Here is a 5,517-nt window from a genome sequence, read left to right on the forward strand (position 1 = left end):
GATTTATTTATTTATTTGTTTATTTATTATAAGTACACCGTAGCTTTCCTCAGACACACCAGAAGAGGGCATTAGATCCCATTACAGATGGCTGTGAGCCACCATGCGATTGCTGGGATTTGAACTCAGGACCTCTGGAAGAGCAGTCAGTGCTCTTAACCACTGAGCCATCTCTCCAGCCCCATAAATATTTTTAAACATAATATTTATGTGACTATTTTAGTGAATGAATGGTTGTAAAAATCGGGGGCCACTGGAGACTTTGGAGCAGAGAAATGTCATGACCTGACCTACATTTCTGAACTTCAGTGTGAGGACTGGAATGACAGACTGTAGAGGGGCACAGTGGGAACAGGAAGCAAATGGGGGAGGGGTCCAATAATCTAGGTAAAATAAGGCAGTGACTTGACCCAGAGAAAGTGATGAAGAAGGGTTAGACTTTGGATTTGCTTTTGAAATAGGGCCTTGGGATTTTTAAAATATTTTATTTTATTTTATTATTTTTTCCAATGAGCTCAGGCTGACAGAAATGAGAGAGGAAAGAATGCCGGCCTGGGAAGATGCCTCTGTGGTTTTGTGAGCTTGTTTTCAGATCTGAGTTCAGGTCTCAGAAAGCCAGACCCAGAATCAAACTTGTCTGTAATCCCTGTACTACGATGACAGAAAAGCTAGGAGACAGACAGGGGACTCCCTAAAAGCTTTGTAGCAGTGAGTAACAAGAAACTGTGTCAAACAAGGTGTAAGGTGAAGACCAACACTAGAGATTGTCTTTTGACTTCTTTTTTTTTTTTTTTTTTTTTTTGGTTCTTTTTTTTCGGAGCTGGGGACCGAACCAAGGGCCTTGCGCTTCCTGTCTTTTGACTTCTATATATGTGCTGTGGTGCATACATATACAGAACACATACACACACACATCCAAACACACACATACACACATCCAAACACACACACACACATCCAAACACACACACACACATGTATCCATACACACACACATCCATACACACACACACACACATCCAAACACACACACATCCAAACACACACACACACACATCCAAACACACACACACACATACACACACATCCATATGCAAACACGCACACACATCCAAACACACACACACACATGCATCCATATGCAAGCATACACACATCCATACACACACACACATCCAAACACACACACACACACACATCCAAACACACACACACACATCCATACACACACACGTGCACACACACAAGCATACACAAGTACACACAAACGTACACACACACACACACATATCCCAACACACAAGGAAGGCACACACATGCAGCACATACCCACAAAACACACACAACAAACACTTATACACAGTGCCCACACATACACACACACACGCTTACACTCAACACACAAGTAGGGTCTTGGATGAAGACTGATGTTCCACATTGATATCTCCATCGTGATATGAAAGCCAGTGATGGTGGAAACCTGTAATCCTAGCCCTTGAGAGACAGAGGCAGAGATCATCACAAGTTCATAGCCAATCTGGTCTGTATAGCAAGTTCCAGGCCAGTCAGTGCTACATAGCAAGACTCTGCCTCAAAGAAGAGTGGGCAGTGGTAGTGCTTGCTTTTAATCCCATCACTTGGGAGGAAGAAACAGTCTGATCTCTGAGTCTGAGGCTAGCCTGGTCTACAGAGTAAGTTCTGGGACAGCCAGGGCTACACAGAGAAACCCTGTCTGGAAAAGCCAAACCAAACCAACCAACCAACCAAAGCCCAAATTAATTAAAGCTTTGAAGCCAGATAGCATCACCACGGAGCCAGGCTGGCTGCCACACACCTGTAACCACTATGCTTGCGAGGCAGAGGAAGAACAAGCAGAAGTTCAGGGTTGTCCTCACTGACCCAGGAAGTGAGCAGTATGAGACTGAGGCTGTTTGAATAATGGTCCCCCCAGGCTCATGTCTTTGAAGGCTCAGTCACTGGGGAGTGAATGGCACTATTTGAAAGGATTTGGAGGTGTGGCTTTGTTGGAGTAGGTGTGGCCTTGGAGGAAGTGTGTCCCTGGGGTGGGGTTTGAGGTTTCAGAAGCCCAAACCAGATCCAGTGGTCATTTCCTGCTGCCTGAAGGTCCAGCTGTGGAACTTTCAGTAGTCTGTGCGTGATCCCTGCCATTACTGAATGGGCTAAACCTCTGAAACTGTAAGCCAGAAACCATTGAATTCTTTCCTTTATGAGAGTTGCCTTGATTATGGTGTCTTTACATAGCAATAGAGCACAAGCTAAGTCAAAAACTCTGTTTAAGAAATGAGAGGGGGAATCTGTACAGGAAGGAAAGGACTCAACCCTGGAACATCCCAGCCTCCTGAGCTCAGAATGAAGAGGAAACATCAGAGGAGCCTGAGCAGGAGGGATGAGAAAAGCAAGGTCTTCAAGAAGGAAAGTCATTGTGTGGGAGTCTGCTCATGGGTCAGGAAGAAAGATGAGAGGCTGAGGAGAAGGCTGTTGGGAAAGCACTTGCAGCCCAAGCAGGAGGACCTGAGTTCAGTCCCCGCATCCACATACAAGCTGTGTCTGTGCATCCTGGGGGCCTTTGTAAACCAAACTCTGGAGGGACAGAGCCAAGGAGGTGATATCTGGATGCTTCCTGACCCCTGCTGTCCCGAGGCATGTACCTGCAAGTATACCTATGCGTAAGGTTGAAAATAACGAAATAGATGGTTAACTATTGCAATTTGCATCTCTGTGGACACTGATGTCCTTGCCAAGTACAGTTTTTTGTGGAATACTAAGAGTAGAATTCTATCTAGAAAAATGTGGACTTTCTACATCCTGCCATGACGGATCCTGAAAGAGCCCAGTGGCCTCACCAAGAGGAGACAGGAATAGAGTTTTCAACCCTGCAGTAGATGAAACACATGGGGCTTGCAGTGAGGAGGGAGAGGCTCAGGAGAGAGAAGACCCATGAAGCTTGAAGGGTGAGAGATTCCATGAATCAATGACTGAGAGCCAGTTCTTCCTGGTGGAATGGGATGGTTCCCAGTCTTCCCAAAGAGTGGCTTCTCGACAAGAGGCCTGGAAGAAGAGCCACATGGAGTAATGCCAGCCACACTGGAATGACAGCCCTGCTGGGATAGACTGACAACACTTTGATACTCGGCATCTAATTAACACGTAAGCCTTAGAAGTCTTAGCGCTATACCGTAAAGCAGGTGCCAGAAAGCCTTTCCTATAAAGGCAGATATTAAACATTTTAAGGTTTGTGGGTAATGTGTCCTCTGCTGAAATTTCTCAGCTCTGCTGTAGTGTGAAGATAGCCTTGGACATCCATAATAAATTTGTGAGTGAGTGCTCCAACACGACTTTTTACTGCTGTGAACAGACGCCATGGCCAAGGCAACTCTTCTAAAGGACTACATTTAATTGGGGCTGGCTTACAGGTTCAGAGGTTTGGTCCATTATCATCAAGGTGAGAGCATCCAGGCAGGCTTGGTACAGGAGGACCTGAGAGTTCTACATCTTCATCTGAAGGCAGCTAGGAGAAGACTGGCCCCCAGGTGGCTAGGAAGAGGGTCTTAAAGCCCATGCCCACAGTGACGCACTTCCTCCAACAAGGCTACACCTACTCTAGCAAGGCCACACCTCCTAATGGTGCCACTCCCTGTGCCAAGCCTACCTAGCTATGAGTAGATTTGTGGTTTTCCAATCCTTGTCCTAGAATGAATTCTATTTTGTTTTGTATTTTGAAACATTTCTCAGTATGAAGACACAGCTCATCATGGTTGAAAGGCAAGACAGCAGGACCATGGTGTAGCTGGTCACACTGCCTCTGCAGTAAGGAAGCAGGAGACAGGGAATGCTGGTGCTCAGCTGCCTCACTCCTCTCCCCACTTGATCCCAGCCCATGAGATGCTACCACTCGTGTTCAAGGTAGGTCTTCCCTCCTCCAGTAAACCGCCCTGGGAACTCATTCATAGACAGGCCAATAGGTGTACCTCTTACTGAGACCAAATCAAGTCAGGTTGACAATGAGGATGAACCTTTCCAAGCATACCCCTTGTCAATTTGGCACCCAAATATATCACTTTAAATTTTTTTTTAATTTTGTATGCACTGTGCACATGTGGAGGTCAGGGGACAATTTTCAGAAGTTGGTTCTCTCCTACCACCAGGTGGGTCCCAGGGATCTAACTCAGATCATCAGGGTTGGCAGTAGGTGCCTTTACCTGTGAGTGATCTCACATCAAACATATCACTTTTAACTTTAGGCATCTTATAATGCAAAATGCATTTATTCAAAACTTAATAGAGGGCTGGAGAGATGGCTTAGTGGTTAAGAGCACTAGCTGCTCTTCCAGAGGACCCGGGTTCATCCCCAAGCACCCACATGGTAGCTCATAATAGTCTGTAACTCCAGTTCCAGGGGATCTGACACCAACGCACATGAAATAAAATTGTTGGTTTTTTTTTTTTTTTTTGGTTCTTTTTTTTGGAGCTGGGGACCGAACCCAGGGCCTTGCGCTTCCTAGGTAAGCGCTCTTACCACTGAGCTAAATCCCCAGCCCCCATAAAATTGTTTTTTTAAAAGAACACTGGTTGCTCTTGTAAGAGGACCTAGGTTCAGTTCCAGTACCACATGGTGGCTCACAACTGCTGTAACTCCTGTTCCAGGGGACACAACGCCCTCTCCTGGACCTCCATGGGTGTGGTACACATACATGCAGGCAAAATACTCATACATGTAAAAATATAAAAAAATTTAAAAATCTTTAAAAATTCCCTCCAATAGTCTTGTTTCTTCTCCATTTTTTTACTTTTCTGTTTCTTATTTTATTTAATTTTACTACTTTTTTTTTTTTTTTGGTTCTTTTTTTCGGAGCTGGGGACCGAACCGAGGGCCTTGCGCTTCCTAGGCAAGCGCTCTACCACTGAGCTAAATCCCCAACCCCAATTTTACTACTTTTTAAGCAGTTCTATTTATTTATCTGGTTTTTTTGTTTGTTTATTTGGTTTTTCAAGACAGGGTTTCTTTGTGTAGTTCTGGCTGTCCTAGAACTCACGGCTAAGAGGTTTGTTTTATTTGTAATTATGAGTGTGTATGTATGAGTGTGTGCTAGAAGAGGTTGTTGGGTCCCCTGGACCTTGAGTTATGGGCTGCTGTGAATCATCTGATGTGGGTACTGGGGACTGAACTCAGGTCCTCTGGAAGAGCTGCAAGCCCATCTCTCCAAACCCACTCATCTTTTTAAAAATGACCTTATCGGATCTACGGAGACTCCTACAGATCCAGCTGGCCTCGAAGTTGCTATGTAGCTGAGAGTGACTTGGAAATTCTGGTCCCACTGCTTCTGTCTCCCAGTGCCAGGGTGGTGGACATGTACCAGGCTGCCTGGCTATCCATTGAACCCAGGGCTGGCTGCATGCTACGCAAGTCCTCTAGCCATTGGGTTGCGTCTCTCCAGCCCCACCCTGTTTTTTATTATCATTCTTTTATATGATTTATCTATTTTTATTTTCTATGCA

Source organism: Rattus norvegicus, chromosome 10 (genome assembly GCF_021556685.1).
Source record: "Rattus norvegicus strain SHRSP/BbbUtx chromosome 10, alternate assembly SHRSP_T2T, whole genome shotgun sequence".
Classification (NCBI taxonomy): Eukaryota; Metazoa; Chordata; class Mammalia; order Rodentia; family Muridae; genus Rattus; species Rattus norvegicus.